The following is a 16091-nucleotide window of genomic DNA, read 5'->3' on the forward strand; positions in this document are numbered from 1 at the left end:
GGGGGAGGAGAAGATAATGGTGTGGATCAGGCGTCGCTCAAGCAAGTTTTCGCCTTACCGGAAAGCAAACGACAGAAAAGCTAAGTTGCCAAAGTTTGAGCAATCAGTTTTTAAATTTTAAAGTTATCTTCCTTGAACGACCGTGCTTTGTATGGAAAACTTGTGCGCGGAGGAACCAACTCGTAGCTAGTTGCGCCCTTACTTTGTTTCGAGTCCGCTCAACAACTTAAGTGAGTTGCGACTAGTTGCGACAAGGTTTCTTGTCGGAAGCGGCATCGGCAGCAGGCTGCTGATGTCCCGCACTCAGCGCTCGCGGCAAAGGTGCCTACGCCGACAAGTTCCGTAAAAGCGTAGGGTAAAAACATACAAAGGAAGGGATCAAGTAAAGGAAATAACATAGCAAATCTCTACCCAAAATAGAGTTATATTACAAGATAGCTTGTCGCAGCTCTAACAGATTGTTCTCATGACATGATTAGCAGCGACAAGGAAAAAGAAACGGGCGGCCTAATCTACGCGATCGCCCTCAACCCTCTTGATCTCGCTCACCTTGTCCACAATGGGTGCGACAAAGGCCTTGAGCGCATCCAGATCAGCATCCGGCGGCAAGGATTTGAGGACGTTGGTGAGGTTGAGGCCTGGATTGAGGAAGGCCACCTTCACCAGCACCTTCTGAAGAGCCCCCACGCAGATCCTATGCGACTCGTCGGCCAACTGCTTTGGGATCTTCTCCTGGAGTCGCTGGAGTGCCATCGCCACGGCCTTGAAGAACAGGCTGAGCTTGGCGCTGGGTTGGAGGTGATCGTCGGAGGAGTACCCGAGCTCCTCCATCCCCAGCTGCGCCAGCTCCCCGTCGATGGCGGCGGCAATATTCACCAGACACTCAGTCCAGTGCTCCACAGTCTCCCTAAAGGCGTCGTGGGCGGCAGCAGTATTCGCCAGCAGCACCTCGTCGGCCTTGATCTTCTCCAACAAGGCCACCTCCCGCTCCCTGGCGCCATCCAGCGTCTAAGTCAAAGTGGCTAGCTTCAACTCGAGGTCCGCGTTGGAGTCCTTGGCGGCGCTGAGCTCCTTGCTCCTCTCTGCAAGAAGGCCCTGCAGTTCACCATGAGCGGCAGCATCCTTCTCGCGCTCACGCTTGAGAGCGGCAAGCTCCTCGCCACTCGCCCTGAGATTAGCCTCCAGCTGCGCTACCTTTGTCTCCAGCTCCTTCTTGGCGGCCTCGGCAGCTGCGGCAGCATCCTTTGCCTCCTTGAGAGCCCCGCCAATTGCTTGCTCCCGCGTGGCAAGTTCCTCCTCGTGGCTGTCAAGGTTCACCTTGCGCCGCGCCAACTCTCCTTCCTGCGCGAATAAGTTTTCGGCGACAAGCCGTTGGTTCTCTTCAGCTTCAGCCTTCTCGAGGAGGAAGGCTTTTCGCTCCTCGAGAAGTTGCTCCCGCTCCTCCGCCAAGGACCGGAGAGCTTCCTGCCTAAGGCCTCAGAGCTCCTCCGCGCGCTTCTCAATATCAACCCCCGCCTTTGTGACAAGCGCCTCTCGGGACGCCAGTTTGGCTTGGCGGGCGCGGTAAAGCGACGTCAGCTTCCGCAGCAGCCGCTCCTCCTCAGGCTCGTCGCTGCTGCTGCTGCTTGGCGTGTCGACCACCGTCAGCCCAGCAGAGGCGAGCACTTCTCCGTCCAGGATTTCTCCCTCGACCGGCGCCCTGGAGCTTGACGCCCAGGGGAGCTTGATGAAGATGCCGCCGCCGGCCTTCAAGTAGGCGCCGAGCTGGGGCTCTTCGGAGCCTGGCGCTACAACGTCGGCGGAGGGATCGGCGGTCGGTGCAGCGCCTGGCGCTCCTGCGGCCTCGGGGCCGTCAGTGCGATCGCCGGATCCCTCGCCCGCTTCTGCGGCGGCAGCCTTGGCGGCCTCTTCGCCGGCGGGATCATTAGCACCGGCCTCTTCTTCGGTGGCAGCGGCGTCGTCGTTGTTGCCGCGCGCGTCATCCTCACCGGCGGCCTCTGTCTCCATCGGCTCCGTGGCGGGTGGATCTGACGACCGAAGAGGGGAGAAAGGTCAAGTAAGTGTTCAAGAAGAAAATCAGAAGAAGAAGAACCCAAGGGGAGTTTTTCAGGCAAAAGGGTTACCTGTGCTTGGATCTGCAGTCGTGGTCTCGACCACCGAAGGATCGCTGGCGCCGTCCCTTGCCGAAGGACTGCCCCTTGCTGGAGAGTTCTTCCTTGCCGGAGAGTTCTCCCTTGCCGGAGAGCGCTCCCTTGCCGGGGACTCCTCCCTTGGCAGCGTAATCGAAGCAGATGGCACTTCGGGAGCAGCTTCCGTGCATTCCTGATGAGGCTGTTCTGCTCCTACACAAATCCAACAGACAAGATATCAGTAGAGAAAAGAGCACCCATGCGCACCTGACGAAAGGAAGTAAACTATAAACTTACGCTGGGGGCTGCGCTGGGGGCTGCTTTGGGGAGTAGTTGCCGGGTCCGTCAAGGTGGTCTCAGACACACCCCCTGCTGACACGGTGAGATCATCTTCGATGACAATCATCGGGGCCTTGGCTCTCTTCGCCGCTTTCTGGGCCAGCGTCCTGAAAAGGAATGGATTCAGATCGAAGCAAGTCAGATACAAGACGAAAGAAACAAGATAACAAGATTGAAGAACTACGAGGACAGCAAAGGGATCTTACTCTTCTTCTTCGTCATCGGAGCTGAGCGCGGAGAGATCGAAGTCCGGCTCGCCTCCGGTGCGGCGAGGCGGAGGAGTAGGCTCCCTCGCCTGCTTGGCAGGAGCAGTGGCGGTGGACCAGGAAGACCCCGCTCCATTTGCCGCAGCGGTGTGAGGCGCTCCCGCGGCAACAGTGCTTGCCGCGGTAGAGCGTGTCGCACGGCCCGGCGGCTGCTGACCCGTCTGCCGCCCTGCTACGTCCGCGGCCTTGCGGAGGCGCCTCCTTGCCGGAGGCGGGGGCTCCGCCTGCGGCAAGCTGTCTGAAGGTTCGGGCTCTTCCTCGTCGGGCTCGCTCGGCTCAGCTTCAGGGCCGGCAAGATCTTCTTCGCCGGCAAACTCCTCGCGCTCGGCAAGGCTTGCCGCCTCTGCTCCCTCTGCCTCCTCCACGGTGAACCCGAACACGCCCGGGGCAGCAGCTGCTGCCGCCTCTTCCAGCCTGGTGGCGATGCGCTGCATATCCGCATTGGTGGTGTCGCGGGTGAGGCTCTTCTGCTCATCAGCGCGGACCGGCACTTCTACCAAGTCGTCGAAGAACGCTCGCACGACGTCATCCGCAGGTTCTTGCTAAGTTGGGGCGATTCCGTGAGAGTCACACAACAGCATCATCGCGCGGATGCGGTCAAGTGAAGAATTGTTGCACAGCGGAACGACATTCCGCGGCAACACAAATGGGTGCTGGGGGTCGCGCTTGAACAGCTCCAGAAGCATCGCGTCCAATTCCAAGACCGTGAAGTTAAAATTGAGGCCCGGGCGCAGCCTCATGATATCCGCCATGTCAGGACCCCGACTCAATGCCACATCGATCTAGCATGTAACACCTCATATCACTTTGCGGCCTCACGCACGGTATTCCCACGGGTGTCGCCTTACCTTTGCCTGGGACCGTTTGCGCCTTTTGGCACACGTATATGACAGTGTCGCTAGCATCCATATGATAAGGAGCCCGGGCTGACATGGCTAGTCGTAAACCCAAAGTGGCACTAGCTTACAGGGACAAGCATCCATGACCCAGCATCGAACGTGTCGGTCATCAGCGAGTGAATCCAGGCTGTAGCACTGGGCTAGCAGGACTCCGGTGAAGCGGGCTGTAGCGGGCCAACAGGACTCCGGTATTCATCGCGTGACATTTCCCCGAAGGGACAGACACAGGAACGAAGAAGGACACATGCCGGCCAGTCCAAGTGTTCCGGAGCAGTAGCAAGCTACCATGGCTCAGTGGAAACACTAGGAGACATTTCCCGGTAAGAGAGGCTACTAAGGATAAACAACTAGATAGCCAGATCCCACACATACCAAGCATTTCAATAACATACACACAATATGCTCGATATGTGCAAATACAACATGGCATCACAACATGACTCTACAACTCAAGTATTTATTCAATAGGCTCCGAGGAGGGAGATATTACAAACAGGGGTCTCATGACCCAACATTCAGAGCATACAAATCAAGCACAAGCGGAAGCTATCATGTCTGAGTACAGACATCTATAAATGAAAAAGGCTGAGAAGACTGACTATCTACCAGATCCTGCCGAGGGCACAAGATCGTAGTGAGGTAACAAGCTAAACGTCGAAGTCCACGTGGAACTACTAGTGAGACTGAAGTCTCTCTACAAAACATAAAATAGGCAAACGTGAGTACAAATGTACCCAGCAAGACTTACATCAGAACTAACTACATATGCATCATTATCAACAAAGGGGATGGTGGGGTTTAACTGCAGCAAGCCAGTTTTGACTCGGTGGCTATCCTAAACTACGACTGCATGTAACTCTTTTGAGGTGGCGCACACGAGTCCACATATTCACCAACCAATACACCACTATGGATCCGCTCCGGTCTCCCTACGAGAACGCCATCCATAGCACTCACGCTTATCTTGCGTATTTTAGAGTATCCACTTTCACTTGTCTATGAACTGATATAAGCAACCCAGAAGTCCTTTTCCGCGGACACGGCTATTCAAATAGATGATGTTAACCCTGCAGGGGTGTACTTCTTCATACATGTTTCCACCACTTAGCGTTTGCACACGACATGTGCTCGGCAGACTTCAAGCGAAAGCCGACGTGGGTGTAGACCACGACCTACCTAAACACTCAAGTCTCTAGTCCAGGTTTATCGCCTATTTGGGTTCCATCCATGAGGAGATCCGGCCGGAGTTTCGCTCACAGCCCCAAACAATGTGAACAGGGTTCCCGAGACACCAAACGGGCGCCCGGTACACTGTGCCACGTGCCTACCACATCACAGCCCACCCCTCCGGTCAGCGCTGCCCACGGCCTCCAGCATACTACAAACACCAGAAACTACTTGCAACTCCTGAACAGAGGACAAGGGTGATTAAGAAGTCGAGCGGGGTCATATTTCAGGGCCCAATGTATGGTAGTAGCTGAATCATGGATCACAAACACAAAACTCAGTTCCTAAGGACGGCTTCAATGAGACAACCCACCATGTACTCCTACATGGCCTCTCACCGCTACCTTTACCAAATCGTGTTCACACACTTAGCTCACACACAGTAGGACATGTTCACACGCCTCTGATTCATCCCCGATGAATCAGACCTGACTCAACTCTAAGCAGTAGCAGGCATGACAAACAAGCATGAATGAGTAGGCACATCAGGTCTCAAACAACTCCTACTCATGCTAGTGGGTTTCATCTATTTACTGTGGCAATAACAGGTCATGCAGAGGATAAAGGGGTTCAACTACCGCAGCATGTAACAGTTGAATCGGTGTTGTCCTAATGCAGTAAAAGAGAGCATGAGCAAGAGAGTGGGATTGTATCAGAATGAACAAGGGGGTTTTGCTTGCCTGGCACTTCTGAAGATAACATTGAGTCTTCATCAGTGTCAACGATCACATCGTCGGAACATCGTCTACCGGGAGGGAACAGATACCGGCAACAAAGAAGAAATACAATCAATGCAATGCACAATATGATGCATGCTCATGACATGGCAATATGAATGTGTTTTGAGCTAATGCAACTAGCAACAGATTAAATGAAGTTGGTTTGAATACAAGATTCAAATTCGAACTCCATATGTGATTATTCAAATGCCATTTAATTGATTTGTGCTAAACAGCAGCTATAAGTTGTTCTAACATGCACGAAAATGGTACAGATGGATTCCTTGAATTTTTCTGATAATTTTTCATATATAAATTATTTAATTTGGAGTTACGGTTGAATTTCTATGAATTTTAGAAGTTTATACAATTTTCTGGAATTTTCTGAATAAAAATAAATCCAGAAAATGATTTATGGCGTCAGCACCACGTCACTGTGACGTCAGCAGAGTCAACTGGGCGCCCCGGGTCAAACCTGACCCGTGGGGTCCATTGGTCAGTGAGACATACTAAACCCGCGTTGACTCGGGCTTTGACCCGCTACGGGGCCCGCTGTCAGTGTCTGTTAGTGTGCTAATTGGGGGGATTAGCCGCTAATGTCAACGCCACGTCAGCTCCCGCCGGAGTTTCGCCGGCGACGACCTAAACTGCGGTGGCAACTCGCCGGAATTGAGCTGCGGGCGACGGATGGATGCGCGAAGGCCACCAGGGGGTAGGCCGCGCTCGACCGCGTCTAGCTGAGCGATCGGAAGGCCTCGGAGTCGCCGGAGATGACGGCGGCGAGCACAAAAGCGGCGGCCGGAGCTCGGGCAAGCACGGGGTCGAGGCCACAGCGGTCTTGGCGATGCGGGGTTAACACCTACGGCGTCTACGCGCTGCGGCGAGAACGTTGGACGCATGCCCGGGACCGAATGGTCACCGGAGCGTCATCGCCGGCGAGCTTTGGCGGCGGCACTGTCGGGTGAGAAAGGCACTGGGGCTACGGCATACTAGGGAGAAAACGGAGAAGGGGAGGAGGATCAGGAGCTCACAGCGGTTCCAATAGGCTTCGAAGCGGGCTCGGGGAAGAGACGATGGTGGCGAATCGACGGTGAAGATCCTCGGCGGCCGGCGATGAAAACGGCGATGTCGGTGACGTTCTGGCGCGTCCATAGTTCCATGGCTTGGTGGAGAGGATGAGGAAGACGTCCTGGAGCTCTTGGACAGGTCAGGGGAGCAAGGGGGTGGCTGTGGCCGCGGTAACGGCGGCGGCGGCGACGAGCTCCATTCGGTGGGGAAGAGAGAGGGATCCAGGGGGAAAGTGAGGGTGAGGGAGCGAGCGGGGAGGGTCCAGGAGATGTCGTGGCGTTGTGGGAGACGTCCAGGGGAGGAGGAGGCAGCCAGGCAGGGAGGAGGTGGCCGGGGCGCGTGGCCGCGCGCGCCGGGCGCGTGCCCGTCCTCCTGGCAGGGAGGAAGACGACAGGGGAGGAGAGGTGGGCTGGGCCAACAGTGTTGGGCCGCCAGGTGGGTGGGCCTCAGGTAAGCGTCAGGTAAGTCCTTCTCTCTCTCTCTTTTATTTCTATTTCTGTTGTTTTTTTTTAATATTGTTCTGTGTTGTTTTAGTTTAGTAAAATACTAAACCATTTTATAAAATCCTGAAAATAGTTATGTGGCTAGGACTAAAATATACCAAACCACATAAAATGTTCCAGTATTATTGGACATATATTATTTATATATCAAATATACATCCAATGCAAATAGTTATTGAATTAATTCAAAGGCCCAAAATAAATGTTTCAGTCACTCCAAAAATATTGGTTTGCATTTTATTCTTGCCAATATTTTTCAAAGCTGAAAAGGAACATTTCCTTGGAAACATTTGAAGCAATTTTTAATGTTGATCATCTTTTTTTTAAATGATTTCTGAGGCTCTCCAATTCCTCAATTCAAATTTCAAAATTTAAACATGATGCAAACACTAGGCAGCACCAGAAGCTAGGGATGTGACAACTCACCCCCACTAAACAAAAATCTCGTCCCGAGATTCAAGCGTAGGGTAAGGTGAAGGGGGGAACGCAAACTAGTATAATCTTCACGATCCAGGGTGCACTTCATAAGAACATTGATTCGATCACCATCTTGTCTCGACGTCTTGCTCTGGAAACTCCAACCAACATGACAATGAGAGGAGAAGGGAACTCTAGAAGGATCAATCTTCTCGAAGGTCGAACAACTCAGGATTAACTCTCGGAATGAGACGTAGCAACATCTCTCGAGCTGAGAGACGAAGCACACCTCTAGAGGGATGGAGTGGAACAGATGATGAGGGTTCACTAGGTAGACAACAATTTCACACTTAAAAAGGTGGTAAACGATTGTCAACGTAGCGAGGAGTTGAGTTGCCATGATACCACAACGAGACACCTTAGGAACCGTGACTCATAGATATATCCCCTTAAGTGGCAAAAAGAATTACCTTTGATTCAAAGATCATTGAAACTCTTTAAACCAACCTAAGGCAATTCTCGACCGATCGTTGGTGGAGTGCAAAGGAATGGTACACCCGGACTAGAATGGATGATGTGGACTACCTTGTTGAAGACAACGCAATGGATGATTTTTGCTTACCACCGGAAATGGAAGAGACCCATGGTAGAATGGCACATTGGCGGTGCAAGCTGGGAACAAAATGCAAATGCTGGGAATGATTATGGTAACTGGGGAAGAACCCAACAATAGAGAGTGAATTCACTGTTTGAAAAGTCATAGCATTGCCGAGGAAACTGAGAGCACTATATAGTTAATGCCGATGATCAAACCTAGCACTTGCGCGTGCTCTCAAGAACTTGAGCATTTCCATAATCATCAAGATTTTACCAACATCCGTGTCAAGGATCCTGGCAACACAACATACTACCATGATGTCTAATGATGGATGATGCACATGCAAAGGAAGATAACACCTTCTCAGATTTCACCTTAGCGAGGCCAAGGAAACAAAATCTGGATGATCGACTGAGAGACATTTAGCACTCCGCTTCTAATGTTCTCCTTGATGTGCTAGCGTAATCCACCCATAGATATGGTTTGATATCTAGAACATCAAGTAAAGGTCGGACTTCGGGATCTCAAAAATCCATAAGGAGCAACTAGGGAGTAAATCCTACGAAATCCCTATGGGGAGGTGGCCAACTTCCTCAATCAAGATATTATAATAACAGGTCTTCCGGCTGGGTGTGTTGGCCACGACATCCACTTTACCGTTTTCCGAGGGACCGATATTACAGTTCTTGGGAAATGTTCCAAACCATCATATCTGCCTGAGATTCAGATCTGGTTGGTGTCAGGATATTCCAGACTCATCGTGTCTAGGAAGAAAAACGAAAGTTTGCAACACAAATCGACGAGATAATGTTGCGGGATTCTCGGGGAGTGAGCTACGATAGCAAGCTCCAAAACATGAGCTGGTTCTGCTACAACATGTGAACATGTTGTCCTAGACAAGCATGACCACACAGTAGTCTTATAATAAAACACTAGCGAGTTCAGGAGGGGGAACCATCAGCGAGGATATCGAAGTTTTGTACAAATCCGTCTGGTACCTTCGGGACTAGCACCTAGAACTTATTAACCTTGAACAAATCAATCAGTGGCTTGGTGTGCTAGGGACACATATAGAATGGAGGTTGCAAGTCTCCGAACCACAGAATACTTCGCACGTATGCATGACTGATTTGGGATGATTCCAAAGGAAACAACATTGACTTTCTCGAATCCACGGCGGCAACTTGCATCAAATGCACATGAACTGGAGGAAGTCACTTCTTACATCCGAACATATGCTTCATGAACTAGAATGAAGAAAATGCCTTCAAAAGTTTCCAACACTAGGTTGATGTTCAACATGATTCATGGGGGGAGACAAAACGCTACTGATGGGCTCAACAACAACTCATTGGAATTTCCATATCACTGGACTTCCACCATCATGCGAACACGGTGATAGCATTGGTCAGACCAAAGATGTAATGGTGTATGCTCGAGGGATCAACCACGAGTAAGACAACATTACGAGCATCGTTGGTACTGATTTGATTTGAGGATAGCCCATACCCAAATCAAAGGTTGGATAAGACAATAGGTCCAGCAACTGATCATAGGGACCAATCAACGAAGATATCATCTTTCTTCAACACACACTACACAAGAATATCCCTTTGGAACGAACTAAGTCAGGCAAGCTTTTATCTTCCAACTCGCCAAGTTGTTGTCTAGCTTAACCAACTAGCTCAGGGATATCTAACACCGATTCATGGAGAGAAGGTGGTTCATAAGAAACCAACTTGATCACGAGCTCAACACAGTGGTCAGGTGACAACCTGGTAATACTTCCGAGAAGATCTTCGGAAAATCACGAACCACCGGTATGTTACTAAGCTCGAGAACAATCTTGCTTTCCAGGGCAAGACGATATGATCAAATAAGCAAGGATTGGCACTATCCTAACTCACTGATCGGAGAGTGCACCAGAAATAAGGACTAGGTAGCACAATCAACCTTAGGGTGACGATTCAATAATCAACACGCTAAGAATGAGGTTATCATCCATTTAACTACCAAGCAATGGAGTTGCTAGCAGTATTGATTTCACACGCCACGACTCACTTGTCGGCATTCCGGTTACAATAACACAGGAACCGAGGAATGAACAATGATGGCAAGAAGTATCACTGTACCAAGAGTTCATAGGATGGTGTGCAATTCCTATAACAATCCCGATATAAAAGATGGTAATACTCCAAGGTAGAACAGAGCAAAAGCTGGATTGGCATTTTGATCTGCGGAGTACAATTGTTTTGACCCAATCCTAGATATGGAAGAGGTACTGGAGTTTGTTTCTCCTAGTCATTCCGCGATAGAATGGCTTGACGGACCACAAGAGTAATAGGCATCGATAAACGAACGCACGCATACTCTTGACTATCAATTGATAGACGAGGGTCAGTAGAAAACTAAAGAGGGACAACTCAAAGGAACATATAACTTTTTGAGTTGTGGATGCATAGAATAGTATGTCGAACCAGGTTCAACATAATTCTTCCGGATAACCTATGCAGAAAGATTGAGCTGGCAGAGTCACAATATAGCATGGAGAACTCATCGAGAGCACTCTTGTTGTCATCTTTTGGTTCAGAAGAACTCCTGCCAAGAATGGTTCATGGTAATTGGAAGAAGGATGTACCACGAACCTCGAGGACTATCGCAAAGGTTACCAATAACCTAAAGGAACTAGCAAACACTATCAACATGAAGTAAGTAGAGTGAATCTCGGGTTCAAGAACCCAGGAATAGAATACCTACTACTAAGTGGCATCACGGGATGCTTTCGAGAATAAAAGCCAGAATCATCACACTGGGACACAAAACATGGCTAGACTACTAGATGATCCCCTGAGACACCTAGGGTCATAATAATAACTCCAACATAAAGGTCGAGGCAGTGGAGTACCTCAACTCAACAATTTGTGTGATTAACCTGGCCTAAAAGACATTGAAACCATAGGAAAAGGATTTTGCAAATGCATCAGACTCTTTGGAAACCTGGGATGACTCGGACAGCATAACGGCTGTAAATGCTCAGAAAAGATTTGAGACATTCACAAAAATGGTGGCATAACCACTCAGAAGCACAATATCAAGGTCTCGAGACCAATAATTAACATATACAGAGGTAGAAACTGAACTGAGGCTTAAATCCAACAATCTATAAGTCTATGGATTAGTAACACGTGATCCTGATAGAAAGAAGAGATAGCCTAGTTCTTAATCCCCGTAGGAAAGATAAGATGACTCAGATCAGAAGGGCATAAAGTATAAGGAGTAAAAAGAGCCTTACGTTCCATCCCACAATCAATTCCCTTACATAACTAAAGCATTTCTAGACTCGACTTCGACCAGTTTGGCTTGGTAATCCTACAGGAAGTCAAGCTCTGACACCAACGCTGTCAGGACCCCGACTCAATGCCACATCGATCTAGCATGTAACACCTCATATCACTTTGCGGCCTCACGCACGGTATTCCCACGGGTGTCGCCTTACCTTTGCCCGGGACCGTTTGCGCCTTTTGGCACACGTATATGACAGTGTCGCTAGCATATGATAAGGAGCCCGGGCTGACATGGCTAGTCGTTAACCCAAAGTGGCACTAGCTTACAGGGACAAGCATCCATGACCCAGCATCGAACGTGTCGGTCATCAGCGAGTGAATCCAGGCTGTAGCACTGGGCTAGCAGGACTCCGGTGAAGCGGGCTGTAGCGGGCCAACAGGACTCCGGTATTCATCGCGTGACATTTCCCCGAAGGGACAGACACAGGAACGAAGAAGGACACATGCCGGCCAGTCCAAGTGTTCCGGAGCAGTAGCAAGCTACCATGGCTCAGTGGAAACACTAGGAGACATTTCCCGGTAAGAGAGGCTACTAAGGATAAACAACTAGATAGCCAGATCCCACACATACCAAGCATTTCAATAACATACACACAATATGCTCGATATGTGCAAATACAACATGGCATCACAACATGACTCTACAACTCAAGTATTTATTCAATAGGCTCCGAGGAGGGAGATATTACAAACAGGGGTCTCATGACCCAACATTCAGAGCATACAAATCAAGCACAAGCGGAAGCTATCATGTCTGAGTACAGACATCTATAAATGAAAAAGGCTAAGAAGACTGACTATCTACCAGATCCTGCCGAGGGCACAAGATCGTAGTGAGGTAACAAGCTAAACGTCGAAGTCCACGTGGAACTACTAGTGAGACTGAAGTCTCTCTGCAAAACATAAAGTAGGCAAACTTGAGTACAAATGTACCCAGCAAGACTTACATCAGAACTAACTACATATGCATCATTATCAACAAAGGGGATGGTGGGGTTTAACTGCAGCAAGCCAGTTTTTACTCGGTGGCTATCCTGAACTATGACTGCAAGTAACTCTTTTGAGGTGGCGCACACGAGTCCACATATTCACCAACCAATACACCACTATGGATCCCCTCCCGTCTCCCTACGAGAACGCCATCCATAGCACTCACGCTTATCTTGCGTATTTTAGAGTATCCACTTTCACTTGTCTATGAACTGATATAAGCAACCCAGAAGTCCTTTTCCGCGGACACGGCTATTCGAATAGATGATGTTAACCCTGCAGGGGTGTACTTCTTCATACATGTTTCCACCACTTAGCGTCTGCACACGACATGTGCTCGGCAGACTTCAAGCGAAAGCCGACGTGGGTGTAGACCACGACCTACCTAAACACTCAAGTCTCTAGTCCAGGTTTATCGCCTATTCGGGTTCCATCCATGAGGAGATCCGGCCGGAGTTTCGCTCACAGCCCCAAACGATGTGAACAGGGTTCCCGAGACACCAAACGGGCGCCCGGTACACCGTGCCACGTGCCTACCGCATCACAGCCCACCCCTCCGGTCAGCGCTGCCCACGGCCTCCAGCATACTACAAACACCAGAAACTACTTGCAACTCCTGGACAGAGGACAAGGGTGATTAAGAAGTCGAGCGGGGTCATATTTCAGGGCCCAATGTATGGTAGTAGCTGAATCATGGATCACAAACACATAACTCAGTTCCTAAGGACGGCTTCAATGAGACAACCCACCATGTACTCCTACATGGCCTCTCACTGCTACCTTTACCAAATCGTGTCCACACACTTAGCTCACACACAGTAGGACATGTTCACACGCCTCTGATTCATCCCCGATGAATCAGACCTGACTCAACTCTAAGCAGTAGCAGGCATGACAAACAAGCATGATTGAGTAGCCACATCAGGGCTCAAACAACTCCTACTCATGCTAGTGGGTTTCATCTATTTACTGTGGCAATAACAAGTCATGCAGAGGATAAAGGGGTTCAACTACCGCAGCATGTAACAGTTGAATCGGTGTTGTCCTAATGTAGTAAAAGAGAGCAGGAGCGAGAGAGTGGGATTGTATCGGAATGAACAAGGGGGTTTTGCTTGCCTGGCACTTCTGAAGATAACATTGAGTCTTCATCAGTGTCAACGATCACATCGTCGGAACATCGTCTACCGGGAGGGAACAGATACCGGCAACAAAGAAGAAATACAATCAATGCAATGCACAATATGATGCATGCTCATGACATGGCAATATGAATGTGTTTTGAGCTAATGCAACTAGCAACAGATTAAATGAAGTTGGTTTGAATACAAGATTCAAATTCGAACTCCATATGTGATTATTCAAATGCCATTTAATTGATTTGTGCTAAACAGCAGCTATAAGTTGTTCTGACATGCATGAAAATGGTACAGATGGATTCCTTGAATTTTTCTGATAATTTTTCATATATAAATTATTTAATTTGGAGTTACGGTTGAATTTCTATGAATTTTAGAAGTTTATACAATTTTCTGGAATTTTCTGAATAAAAATAAATCCAGAAAATGATTTATGGCGTCAGCACCACGTCACTGTGACGTCAGCAGAGTCAACTGGGCGCCCCGGGTCAAACCTGACCCGTGGGGTCCATTGGTCAGTGAGACATACACTAAACCCGCATTGACTCGGGCTTTGACCCGCTACGGGGCCCGCTGTCAGTGTCCTTTAGTGTGCTAATTGGGGGGATTAGCCGCTAATGGCAACGCCACGTCAGCTCCCGCCGGAGTTTCGCCGGCGATGACCTAAACTGCGGCGGCAACTCGCCGGAATTGAGCTGCGGGCGACGGATGGATGCACGAAGGCCACCAGGGGGTAGCCCGCGCTCGACCGCGTCTAGCTGAGCGATCGGAAGGCCTCGGAGTCGCCGGAGATGACGGCGGCGAGCACAGAAGCGGCGGCCGGAGCTCGGGCGAGCTCGGGGTCGAGGCCAAATCAGTCTTGGCGATGCGGGGTTAACACCTACGGCGTCTACGCGGTGCGGCGAGAACGTTGGACGCATGCCCGGGACCGAATGGTCAACGGAGCGTCATCGCCGGCGAGCTTTGGCGGCGGCGCTGTCGGGTGAGAAAGGCACAGCGGCTACGGCATACTAGGGAGAAAACGGAGAAGGGGAGGAGGATCAGGAGCTCATAGCGGTTCCAGTAGGCTTCGAAGCGGGCTCGGGGAAGCGACGATGGTGGCGAATCGACGGTGAAGATCCTCGGCGGCCGGCGATGAAAACGGCGATGTCGGTGACGTTGTGGCGTGTCCGTAGTTCCATGGCTTGGTGGAGAGGATGAGGAAGACGTCCCGGAGCTCTTGGACAGGTCAGGGGAGCAAGGGGGTGGCTGTGGCCGCGGTAACGGCGTCGGCGGCGACGAGCTCCGCTCGGTGGGGAAGAGAGAGGGATCCAGGGGGAAAGTGAGGGTGAGGGAGCGAGCGGGGAGGGTCCAGGAGATGTCGTGGCGTTGCGGGAGACGTCCAGGGGAGGAGGAGGCAGCCAGGCAGGGAGGAGGTGGCCGGGGCGCGTGGCCGCGCGCGCCGGGCGTGTGCCCGTCCTCCTGGCAGGGAGGAAGACGACAGGGGAGGAGAGGTGGGCTGGGCCAACAGTGTTGGGCCGCCAGGTGGGTGGGCCTCAGGTAAGCGTCAGGTAAGTCCTTCTCTCTCTCTCTTTTATTTCTATTTCTGTTGTTTTTTTAATATTGTTCTGTGTTGTTTTAGTTTAGTAAAATACTAAACCATTTTATAAAATCCTGAAAATAGTTATGTGGCTAGGACTAAAATATACCAAACCACATAAAATGTTCCAGTATTATTGGACATATATTATTTATATATCAAATATACATCCAATGCAAATAGTTATTGAATTAATTCAAAGGCCCAAAATAAATGTTTCAGTCACTCCAAAAATATTGGTTTGCATTTTATTCTTGCCAATATTTTTCAAAGCTGAAAAGGAACATTTCCTTGGAAACATTTGAAGCAATTTTTAATGTTGATCATCTTTTTTTAATAATTTCTGAGGCTCTCCAATTCCTCAATTCAAATTTCAAAATTTAAACATGATGCAAACACTAGGCAGCACCAGAAGCTAGGGATGTGACACGCCGAGTTCTTGAACTCCCAGGTGGGTCTCCCCCTCTCCTGCAGGCGGGCAATACGGCGGCGAAGGAAATCTGCACCTACAACGCCTACAGTGAGCCCGGCAAGCCTGAGGCGAAGGATGCGGGTGATGGCAATCTTCAGCCTGTCATCTTCCGGGGCCACATTGCTCCAATCATTGCCGCGTACTATTGGGGCTTGGCGCACGGTAGTGAATGGCTGCGGCTCCTCCTCGACGATCCAGCACCACTCAGCTCTCCACTCCTCCCATTTGCTGCGGAGCTCTCCCTCCAGATAGGCTTCCTTCTTGCCGACCCTCGAGATCCAAGCGATCCCTCCGGCAAGGGGCTCTCCTCTCTCATCTCGAGGCATGAAGAAGTGGCGGAGTCCACCCAAACGTAGCCCTTTTCCGCCACTTCTTCATGCCTCGAGTCGAGAGAGGAGAGCCCCT

Source organism: Triticum dicoccoides, chromosome 7B, assembly GCF_002162155.2.
Source record: "Triticum dicoccoides isolate Atlit2015 ecotype Zavitan chromosome 7B, WEW_v2.0, whole genome shotgun sequence".
Lineage (NCBI taxonomy): Eukaryota > Viridiplantae > Streptophyta > Magnoliopsida > Poales > Poaceae > Triticum > Triticum dicoccoides.